This window comes from Sus scrofa, chromosome 13 (assembly GCF_000003025.6).
Source record: "Sus scrofa isolate TJ Tabasco breed Duroc chromosome 13, Sscrofa11.1, whole genome shotgun sequence".
In the NCBI taxonomy this organism is placed as follows: Eukaryota; Metazoa; Chordata; class Mammalia; order Artiodactyla; family Suidae; genus Sus; species Sus scrofa.
This window is the reverse complement of record NC_010455.5, coordinates 121,451,565-121,463,769: the sequence shown is the minus strand read 5'-3', so window position 1 is coordinate 121,463,769 and position 12,205 is coordinate 121,451,565. Positions and strand designations below refer to the sequence as shown.

The 12,205-nt window shown below is 41.9% G+C and overlaps 1 protein-coding gene across 1 annotated transcript in view; it reads left to right on the top strand.

Moving 5' to 3' along the window:
* Positions 1 to 12,205, top strand: part of KLHL6 (kelch like family member 6) — a 60,643-nt gene that overhangs the window by 23,491 nt on the left and 24,947 nt on the right.

Here is a 12,205-nt window from a genome sequence, read left to right as displayed (position 1 = left end):
CAACTCTAGGAACAATGGCTACAATTTATAGAAGCCTAATTGGAGTGGGGTAGTGGGTGCTATAGTTATCACTTCATATATGTACCCTCTACTCCTTAGCACAATCCGGGAGGTTAGTTGCTTTATCTCCACTTTTTAGGTGGGTAAAGTAAGGCACATGGAGGATAAATGACAAAGCTGTGATTTGAACCCTGAGCTTTCTGAGTCCAGGGGCTTCATGCTTGCCACCATACCATGCAGTCTCTCAGAGAGCAGTGTCTAGACTTCGGGGAAGCAGGATCCTCACTGGCCAGCAATTTGTGGTGAGTGTGAAAGAGGAGCACATCTTATGAGGGGTATCATAGAAGATGATAGAGAACCCTCAGAATTAAATTTGTTGTTTTCATTTAACTATGTTTATTTCAGTCTGATTATAGTAATTATATCTAGCTTCATAAAATAATCATACCCATAGATTATGTCAGTTGCATCCACAATTATCACAGGAGTTGTATCCTGAGTTACCACTTTTACCTAGGTCTAAGTTTACACCTTGAGCTCAGATCCTTTGGGTTATGATAGAGATTGTCCCACTGAAGATGTTGAGATTTATGATAAACAGAGTTCAGGGACAAGGTCAGATCATTCTCAGAGACTGGAGACAAGCATCAGATCTTGTCCATGGTTTAGGACTTTGGGATATGGCATCTTGGATTATCAGTAGATCAGCATTTGATTTTTTTTTTTTTGTCTTTGTGGCATTTCTAGGGTTGCTTCTGCAGCATATGGAGGTTCCCAGGCTAGGGGAAAAATTGGAGCCATAGCTGCTGACCTACACCAGGCTTAGAGAGAAACTAGTTAAGATAAGAGCATCAGACCTCTGATACCAAAACTGCGAGGGAATAAATTTCTGGTTGGTTAAACTTCTAAGTTTGTGGTAATTTGTTATGAAGCCCCCAGGAAACAAATACAACCTTAAAAAGTAAAATATAGCTAAAAGTCTTAAAGTGAAAAGCAATGATCACCTATTCCCAACCCCTCCTTCAGCCTACTCTTCTGAAACAATTACTTTTGCATATTTTTTAATGTTTCTTTTTTGTTTACTTCCAGATTTCTAAATGATTTGTGAACACTGTTATCTCTTGGCGTATTAATTTTAGATGACTTCTTTCCCTCTGTCCTCCTGCTCTTATCTTAATTAGTTTCTCTCTAAGCCTGCTGCATGCCTGTTATCCTGGGACTTCCCTTTGCTGTCATCCTGGGAGTTCCTTCTACTCTTTTCTAAGTTGGATTTTATCTTCCTAGATCCCATACCTTCTTTCTTGAATACACCCACATTTTAATGGATAACAACTTTTAATAGCTTCTAATGAAAGAGTACATAATAGATACATTTTTATATTTAAATGTCTAAAATGCTTTTGTTTTCCCTTCACTGCCACATGAATTTTATTAAGGAAGGTGACGAGATTAGTGGACAAGACAAAGCTATCTCTTAATGATATCAAAGGGGCACACCCTTAGGACCATAGTGCAGTTGTTTATAGAATAGCATGGTTAATGCATAAGCCCCTTATCTTGTCTTCAAAGGAGACCCGGTACTAGAGAACTCTGCCTCAGCATACATGCTTTTCTGGCTTTGCCACACACCAAGTTTGCTTTCTGCAGAGTTCAGCAACTCAGTGGTCTCCAGAACCTTCATATTTGATTGATATTTTGTCTGGGTATAAAATTCAAGGTTGAAAATAATTTTCTTTTGACATTTTGAAGGCAGTGCTCTATATTGTTACCTATTACATACATATTTTATAAAAATAGGTTACTATTGGTCACGTTTTTTATCTGTTTATTTTACTTGTATTATAATCATTTTTTTTTGTATCAATAGATTCATTTCTGTAATGGCCCTTACAGTTGCTACAGGTCTTTTTTCATTGATTGTGTTTGTTCCTTCAGTTGGGAGACTCGTGTCTCTCAATTCTGGGATCTTGTTTTTTCTCTTTAAGCCTTTCCTTCCAACTCTTTTATCTATTCTCTGCTCTGGAGCTACCATTAGTTAGGTGCTGCATGTTCAGAGTTTTATTTCTTCTTTTTTTTTTGTCGTTTTTGTAGGGCTGCACCTGCAGCATATGGAGATTCCCAGGCTAGGGGTCTAATCGGAGCTGTAGCCACTGGCCTACATCATAGCCACAACAACATGGGATCTGAGCTGTGTCTGTGACCTACACCACAGCTCACAGCAATGCCAGATCCTTAACCCACTGAGCAAGGCCAGGGACTGAACCTGAAACCTCATGGTTCCTAGTTGGATTCATTAACCACTGAGCCACAATGGGAACTCCTATTTTACTTCTTAACTTTTCTCTCCCAATGACCTTTTTGTTCTACTTTCTAGGAGATTTCTTTAATTATATATTTCAACTCTTCTATGAGTTTTTAATTTCCACTGCAGTATCCTTTGTTTTCAAGAGTCCTTGGTATTTATTTTAATAGGTTTCTATTCTTATTTTTTTGAGGCTATTATATTTAAAGTTTTCTTCTGCTGTCTTTCTTTTCTGAGTTGCTTTACACTGCTTGTTTGCTTATGTCTCCAACTTTCATCTTAGAAGGTATATCAGTTTCCTAGGGCTGCTACTAAAACAAATTACCATAAAATGGGTGACTTAGAACAACAGAAATTTATTCTCTTGCAGTTCTAGAGGACAGAAGTCCAAATTCAGGATGTCAGCAGGACTGTACTGCCTGTGGAGACTCTAAGGGAGAATCTTTTCTTTGCCTTTTACAGTTTCTGGTGGCTGCTGGCATCTCTTCACTTGTGGTCACACCATTCAAATCTCTGTAGTCATGGTTGCATTGCCTCCTTTTCTTCTGTGTGTCCTCTCTGTGTGTTTGTGTTTTATAAGACATATGTGATTGCACGTAGGACCCACCCAGATAAGCTCTTCCTCTCATGATTCTTAGCCTAGGCACACCTTGTGCCATATGAAGCAATATTCACTCTTTTGCCATATAAGGTAATGGTCACAGATTCTGGAGATTGTGATGTGGCCATATCTTTTGGGGGCCACAATTCAGCTACTACAAAGGGTTTCCTCAAATGTCCTTGTTACTCAGTCCTATTTTATATTGAGCCTTTAATATACTAGGTTCATCTTGGTACACATGGAATAGGATGGGAAGCTAGCAGACTAGAGTGCTTTACCAGGGTTATCAGGTGCCTGCCAGTTGTTTATTGTTGTTTTTTTTTTTCTTTTTTGGGATTCTCAAATATCATTGTCTATTGATTTTTCCCTGGGGTTGTTCAGTTTCTTCAGGTAAGGATCTTCATTCTTTTGCCAGAAGCTGTAAGACAGCCACCTTTTTAAAAGTAAGATGCCTCATGTGTCTTCTTTGGTTTCTGGTGTCCCTGAGTCCAGAACCTTTCTGGTCTTGTTTCTCCAGGGGATAAATCTCCTGTGGGAGTTGTTGGACTGCAAGAGGTATGGACAGGAACCAGGGCTTAACTTCTTTTTTTTTTTTTTTTGGTCTTTTTGCCATTTCTTGGGCCGGCATATGGAGGTTCCCAGGCTAGGGGTCAAATTGGAGCTGTAGCCGCTGGCCTACGCCAGAGCCACAGCACCTCGGGATCCGAGCTGTGTCTGCAACCTACACCACAGCTCACGGCAATGCCAGATCCTTAACCCACTGAGCAAGGCTAGGGATTGAACCCACAACCTCATGGTTCTTAGTTGTGTTCATTAACCACTGAGCCATGATGGGAACTCCGGGCTTAACTTCTTAAATCAACTCTCTGTTGTCAGGTACCACCTACTCTGGCCTTCTTGGTTTTGGGGGGACTTTAATATTCCTGCTTTTTTGGGTTCTGAGGGACAGAAATGGTATGACCTCTCTCCTCTCACCAAAGTCACCAGCCTTCATATCGTGTGGTTTAGGGTTACTGATGACTCTTGGTTTCATTGAGGATGGGTTTGTGTTTCTGTTTCTTGTTCTCCTTTCAGCTTAGGGTGATTTTTAAAGACCTTAAAAAAAACCCTTTAGTTAGTAAAGACTGGAATCTTTGGTAATAATGTTGCAAATATTTTCTATTGATCATATGACTCATAATTTTTAGTTACAGCTTTCTAATGTACGAAGTTTAAAACCAGAATTTAGTCCGATCTATTGGTCATTTCCTTGATGGTTTTTTGCCTTTGGTGTGTATTTTTAGAAAGACCTTCCACATTGCTTGATTATGTACTTACTTATAAGTTCACTTAGTCTTGTTACATCTACAGGTTCAATACCTAAATCTTTATTATAACTGGAAATTATTTCAGTGTAACATTGTTTCTTCTTCATCTTTTTTATTTTCTCCCAAGTGGTGAGCTTCAATGGAGAGTTTAATGAGCTTTAATGAGCTTTTGGACAGGAAGATGGAGACAGAATAGTGGTAGAGCAATTTCCCTGTTCTGATAATCCCTTATCTAAAAAAATTTCCAAATCTTGATTACTTTCTAGGCAAAAAACAGTAAGTTTCTCTCTGATGCTATTTCACTCATTTTCCTGTGAGTGTTAATTCTTGTGAGAATAGGAGAAGAGTGCCCTAAGCTTCTAGATATCTATTTAACCCCACTTTCTAATTGCTCTTGCTTCTGGACTATTTGCTTTGAAGCCCCAGACATAGAAAACTGGGAATATTTTTTTTTTTTATGTCTGAAGGCACCATAAAGGACAGATACTAAAAGTTGTTGAAATCACTTCGTGGTTTTAAAATATTACTTATGGAGTTCCCATCGTGGCGCAGTGGTTAACGAATCCAACTAGGAACCATGAGGTTGCGGGTTTGATCCCTGGCCTTGCTCAGTGGGTTAAGGATCTGGCATTGCCGTGAGCTGTGGTGTAGGTTGCAGATGCAGCTCGGATCCCGCATTGCTGTGGCTCTGGTGTAGGCCAGACGCCACAACTCTGATTAGACCCCTAGCCTGGGAACCTCCATGTGCCACAGGAGCGGCCTAGAAAAGGCAAAAAGACAAAAAATAAAAATAAAAATTAAAAAATTAAAAAAAAATCTTACTGGTTTAACGATATATTTAAAAAATATATTACTTATTATTTGGGTTGGATAAAACATATGTTCCAAATTCAGAAATGTAGGAGAGATGGAATCATTTGCCATTTTTTCAATTGGCTTCCTTCTTTCTGTCTTGTTGTTCTTCATGTTCTTTGTCCTCACCAGGGCACATGTGCTTGTATCATTGACATTCATTGCCTCTGTTTTTGAACAAAAATGTTGTCACACTGTACCCTCTATTTTGCATCTTGCTTTTATTGGCTTCACAATAATTTTTGGAGGTTGTTACAGGCCAGTATGTGTAGAGCTGCCTTGTTCTTTTCATGCTAATCCATTCCAAAGGCAATAGTCTGTATATATACACCATGGAATCCTACTCTGCCACAAAAAAAGAACAAAATAATGCCATTTGTAGCAACATGGATCAAACTAGAGACTCTCAAACTGAGTGAAGTAAGTCAGAAAGAGAAAGACAAATACCATATGATATCACATATCTGGAATCTAATATACAGCACAAACGAACCTTTCCACAGAAAAGAAAATCATGGACTTGGAGAATAGACTTGTGGTTGCCAAGGGGGAGGTGGGGGGAGTGGAATGGATTGGGAGCTTGGGGTTAATGGATGCTTATCCTTTTTAAATGTCATAGTTTGCATGTACTACCCCCAAACTCCCAGTCTATCCCACTCCCTCTCCCCACCCTCTTGGGCTTCAAAATTCTAGATAAGCCAGGTGGTCAGAAACTACACACCTGGAACAATGACTCTAAGAATTCATACAATTTTTTTAATCTCAGAGGACTCTGCCATGTTTGTTTGGGGAACTTTGCCTTTATTTATTACTTTGATTTTTATTGTTAAAATCTCATGAAAGAATAAGGGCTTGTGAGCTTATCTGCTGGGCAGCAAGAAGATTGAGGTCAGGGAGACCATACGCACCCTGCACTTAGTCTTAGATGGAAGGATCCCAAGATACAGAGCAGTCAGTTAGAAGACCTTGGGGAAAAAAGGGGTTCAGGCTGAGTCCTTAGGGCAGAAGTGAAGAAAGAAAGCGGGATGTTGGAGTGGGGTCCTGATCATCTGGGCTGGGCCTGAGAAGACCCATGTGGTGCCTACAAAGCACCTTCTGGGGAAGTGACAAACTTTCACCACAGTGGCAGTCTGAAGAAACTTTGGTGACAGTCCTGACATTGCTTATTTTCATAGTATTTCTTTTGCTAACAACATAATGGTAGTAGACCTATATGATGTGGTAGCCATGTGGTCAGTGGCCAACTTCACAGTCTGGGTTGGCTTCTTGGCTTCCTCATACTTGGAACATGGTACATAAATGTTTGTTGAGCTGGAGAATATGTGCTGCTCTTGCTCATCACTAGCTGAATATGAGGATCTGCTTGAGATGCCATAGAAAATTTGCCTGACCTCCTGTAAGAGGACACTAAAGAGCCCAATTCTGGTTCTGGCTCTTGGAAATGCCATGGGCTAGTAGAGGAGGGAGAATTCCGTAGGCTGATACTAATGCTTGTTCAGTTTAAGGGACCTACTAAGTGCCAGGCACCTAGCCAAAAGTAGGTTCCATTACTTTAAGGATAGATGAACTTCTGTCCTTATTGTCAGGAACCCACAGATTATATTTACTTGACATCAGAACAGCCAGTCGATCTAGGCAAGAAAACCAGTTCAGCGCTTTTTTTTTTTACCATCATCCAGATAAAATAAACCTGTTGACTGTCTCATGTACATCTTCCACACATTCCTTTTGTCAACCAGTGTTACTGTGTGGCTACTGCGAGTGTTAAGAAATCAGGGTTAATTTTCTTGGTCTGCAGGAACGCAACAGTTGCCCTTTTCAGAGCATTTCAGAGCAATTATTTTGCCTGTACTATGAGGTAGGTATTTTTACCCCCAATTTATAGATGAGGGAAATAATATTCAGCAATTCTAAGTAAATGGGTTCATGGCTAGTAGAGGAGAGGAGCCTGAATTTAACTCCTATGCGTAGCCTGTGTCCTCTATACATACTGTGTCCATCCCCCAGAGCAGGGCCTGAAATAAGCCATGATCCTGAAGGCAGGTAGGGCCTTCAGTATCCTCAGGGAGGGCTGCCTGATGCAAGGTTCTGGGAACAAGTGGTGTTCTGTGATTGGCGCAGCTGCAACTTTACCCAACTCCCCCGGGGAACCTTGGACAGTTGGAGTTACCAGGTGTCCCCACAGTGAGCCTGCTGCTGCCCAAATAGCATCTCTTATGTTTGCATTTCTGTGAATGACCTCAATGTTTGCTCTTTTTAATTTTTGGGTATAACTTACATTCAGTAATATGTTCATATCTTAAGTGTACAGTTTGATGATTTTTTGCACATGTAAATGACCATGTAACCACCACCCAGATCAAGCTCTGGAATATTCCTGGCATCTCAGAATGCTCCCTTATGCCCTGCCCAGGCAGTACCTCCCCAGGGTTAACTACTGCTCTAGCCATGTCACTGTGGATCATTTTTGCCTATTTTTGAATTTTATATTGTTCTTGAGTTCCAGTTAGTTCAGGGGTCTGAGTTTTAGGCTGCAAACTCTGGTATGCAAAAACAAAGGGTTCTTTAACCTACTGCTTTTTAACATTGTACTTAATCTCTATTTTGAGCTTCCTGTTCTACCAGTGGCAGAAACTGAAGTCAACTTAACAACTCACTTTAGGAAAGCCTCATCAATTTGGGATTTGGGTTGCTTATATAGCTCCAGGATGCATTTACATAATACCAGAACATTGCAGAAAGAAGCATCTGGCCCAGGCTTACCACAGTCATTTGCATCATTGGTCTGTGCGGGCATCTGCTGAAGCTTCTGTATTCCCATCGGTCTCTCTCTTGATCATTGACCCCTTCCCCACTGGCATCAGTTGAAAATTCCCAAGCCCCCTTGATTCTGGCCATCAGTCCTTGCTGGTCATTTTGCATTTCCCTTGTGTTTTTAAGGCCTCTTCAGGCCTGCCAGTCCTCTCAGCTATTTCCATGCCCAAGAAAGATCCATTTCCTGTCCTGTGCCAGTCTGGAACGATAGGAAACTCAGAGTGACTGCCATGGGCCCCCTTTGTCTAGAAACAACACACTCCATTTTCTCTCATTTGCTGCTGTACTAGATGGCTGCTTTTCTGATTTCTTCTAGGCAGTCAAGGCACAGATTCTTTCGTTCTTAGATCCATAGCCTCTAAGGGGCTTCCAGCATCCCCCTTGCTCTGGAGCTTTGGCCTGCTCTGGGAAGTAAGCATCCTCCCAAGGATCCACAGCTGCTTCTCACTCCATGACTAGACTCCTCCTTTCTCCTCCCTCTTCCAGGGGTGGGGATTGTTATCTCCTCCAGTGTGGGAAACGTTGACTCTCACGTTAGCATCCATTCTTCTGTTTCTACTGTTTTGGCATAAACTCTATGCCTACATGATTTAGGATTCTAGATTTTGAAGCTCAGAGGGCCCAGTTATTACCACTAATTGGTGTTTCAAAATTATTTTTTTATTATAAGTTCTAAAAGAGTATTTAGAAATTCAAAATCCAAAATTGTCTTATTGTATCTACCCTATCACCTTTCCCTGGGGAAGTAAGCCTGGAATGCCCTAGGTGCTACATATAGGCTATGGAATAAGGAAGTGGGATGTGGGGCTTTAATTGTAATATAATCCATGTTGCTACCAGATTCTGACTTGTTCTGCTACCTAACTACCACAGATTACTAAGTATCTGCTATGTGCAAGGTCCTTTGTGAGATGCTGTCGGGGGAAATAAATACAAAAATTATGAATATAAATTTAAGCAGTAATTTATCAAATTATTTCCCCTACATGATCCTATTTGATATTGACAGTATTTCTGAGAGTGAGCAGGCCAGGTAATACCCTCATAATGAGCCTGCAAGGTGGGTTTATTATTCCCGATGAAGAGACTGTGGCTTAGAGAGAGTTCAGCTCATCAAGCAGTGGAGCTGTGACCTGGTCTAAACCTAAAACTTCTGGCTCCTGTACCTTCCTCCATTTACCACCCCCTGAAACTTCAAACACAAGGATTTCCAAAGAGTTTCCAGGCCCTAAGGCAGAATGTTGGAGTTGAGAAATTTCTGGCCTTAAAGGAGGTGAATTTCATAGGATGGGTAGTATTTCAACAAGTGGCCATGGGGTTGGGGGAAAAGTATTTTAGGAAAAAGGGACTTATAAGTAAGCCTTAAGGTTTCACCTTCTTTACCTGTAATCCTGCCCATTGCAGCGGTACATATTCATGGACCAGCTTCTCAGGACTTGGCTTCTGCTTAGATACATGTTTCTGTGCCCAGCACATGTATACACACACACACACACACACACACACACACACACTTGGCTTCTGCTTAGATACATGTTTCTGTGCCCTGCACATGTATATACTAACACACACACACACACACACACACTCTCTCTCTCCACCCCCCCAACCCCCCAACATCCTGAGCATCAATCATTCCATTTAATCCTCATAATGGAGTTCCTCCCTGGCCTTCTCCCTCTCTCTCTGGGCTCAGTCACTAAGCTGCAGCTGTGCCACTTGCCCCTTGAATCTTGGCATGACACACGTGTATCCTCTCGCATCTTTTTTTTTTTTTTTTTTTTGGTCTTTTTTTGCTATTTCTTGGGCCGCTCCCACGGCATATGGAGGTTCCCAGGCTAGAGGTCGAATCGGAGCTGTAGCCACCTGCCTACGCCAGAGCCACAGCAAGGCGGGATCCGAGCCGCATCTGCAACCTACACCGCAGCTCACGGCAACGCCAGATCGTTAACCCACCAAGCAAGGGCAGGGACCGAACCCACAACTTCATGGTTCCTAGTCGGATTCATCAACCACTGCACCACGACGAGAACTCCTCCTCTCGCATCTTAGTGTGGCCCACATGTATCCCCTTTTGCATACTGCTGGCCTGTTGGGACTCCCACTATGTCCTCTGGGAACTCAGGGGCTGTATGTTGCCTAAATTTCTACCAAACTTGCCACACCCGTAAGCCCTGCCCCTCTCCTTTTCCTCTGATTTCACTGTTGAGGTCAGTGTACCTCTAAGTGCCTCAGCCCCCCAGCACATGCCCCACCTTAGTGAGTGGGTCTGTTGCAAGTCTTAGGTCCTTTCTTTCCTGCCCACCCTGTATACTTCCAGGAACCAGCAGACCTTTCAGCCAAGTTGAGTGAGGACTGAAAGTCTGGAGGGAACAGAGAGCAATCCTGGGTGTTCCATTAGAGTCTGAGGCAGGAGTCTGGCCTGAGAGAGAGGGAGGGGCAAGGGTAGAAGATTAGGATCAGTGGTAACTGACAATTTGCATGAAGACCCCTCCTTTTTATTTTATTTATTTATTTATTTTTTGGTTTTTTTGTCTTTTAGGGCCTCACCCGAGACATATGGAGGTTCCCAGGCTAGGGGTCCAATCAGAGCTGTAGCCGCCAGCTTACACCAGAGCCACAGCAACGCAGGATCTGAGCTGTGTCTGCAACCTACACCACAGCCCATGGCAATGCTGGATCCTTAGTCCACTGAGCAAGGCCAGGTATTGAACCTGAGTCCCCATGGATGAAAGTCGGGTTTGTTAACCACTGAGCCCACAACAGGAACTCCCAAGACCCCCTTTAATATCAATACAGACCCCACAAGAGAATGGCTTTACATTTAGTATCTATTGTCTGTAAAGACAAAAATAGTGACAGAATAGTGAATTCAGAAACACTTTCAAGTGAACTGGAATTTTTCTAATCTCATTAGCCACTGACACACTTTTCACATATCCTGAATTTTTGGGGCCTTGAAGGTAAGAATATCAAAGTCTTTATAGACCCTTTGCAAGAACTCCAAGACCATAGGGACTATGGTCAAAGGAATTCCTGATTTGGACCAAAATAATACTTCAGTAATTCTGGAGTGGATTTGAAGGAACCTCTAGCGAGATGTGGGGTTACAGTGGTGAGGTCCTTTAGGACCCCTGGTTCTGGAGCGCATAAAGGGAAGTAAAAGAGGGGCAGTGGAGATGGGGAGGGAGGTACGTTCTCTCTGAGGCAGACACTTCTCATGGGAACTGCAGCCATGTTTCAAGTGGTTTCTTTGATTGTATTTTTAGTCTTGTTCAAGAGTCAGGTGCCTGGGTGTAAACTTTTACTCACATGTCCCCCCCAAACAGGAAGTTGGCTGTCTCTTGCCATTATCTGTCATCTCTCAGCTTTCATAATTGAGCTCATGTGTCATTGGGACAGGCTGAGACAGAAAACTTACCCTAAAGTCCCAAATATTCTTGAATATGAAGAAGCAAAATCAGATATTTTTCTGCCTGCCTCCCTGACTGGCCTGTCTTCTCTGATGAGCACAGGCCCTGTGTCTATTTCTCCTCCTCTCTGTTCCCCCAGCCCTGACTGAGGGCAAAGGACCTAACAGATGCCCAATATATCTTCGGGAAAAGAACAGGTAGATGAACAGAAGAATGAATGTTCTCTGAATGGAGAGAGATGTTGGGGTCACTGTTTCTCACAAACATGAGCTTCCGTCCTTGGTTTTATTGTCCTTCCTGATTCCCTTCTTTGCTCATCAGTGGTCATCATACAGGGGAAGAAACTGGTATCTTGTCAGCCAGGCCTTCCTGAGTCTGGGCAGATCACACCATCTGAGCTCTCCAGTGAAGTGTGCAAATTACCTTGGCATCTGCCAAGCCCTTGTTCTGTGCACATGCTATTTGATTGCAGGCAACTTGAAATAATGTAAAAACACGCATTTTTTTGGAATCAGATAAAACTGTTTCACGTTTTAGCTCTGCCTCCCATTATAAAAGTCTCTGAAGAAAGTACTTCACTTCTGTGAATCTGTTTCCTCATCTACAAAACAGGAATGATAATACATATCTACTTTATCGTGTTGTAAGTATCAAATGAGCTGGTTAATATAAAAAGGCTGGCATGTAGTAGGTGCTCTTTTATTTTATTTTATTTTACATTTTATTTTATTTTCTCATTATGCACTTGAAATTGTAAGAAAGTAATTTTTTTTTCTGATTTTAAAAGTAACTTCATGCACATTGTAGAAAACTTGGTCTTGGCAAAGTCTCAAAAACAAACGAATAACTTGACCTATAAAATGGAATTGAGAAAACCACTACTAGCGTTTTGGTGTATTCTCTTCTAGTATTTTCT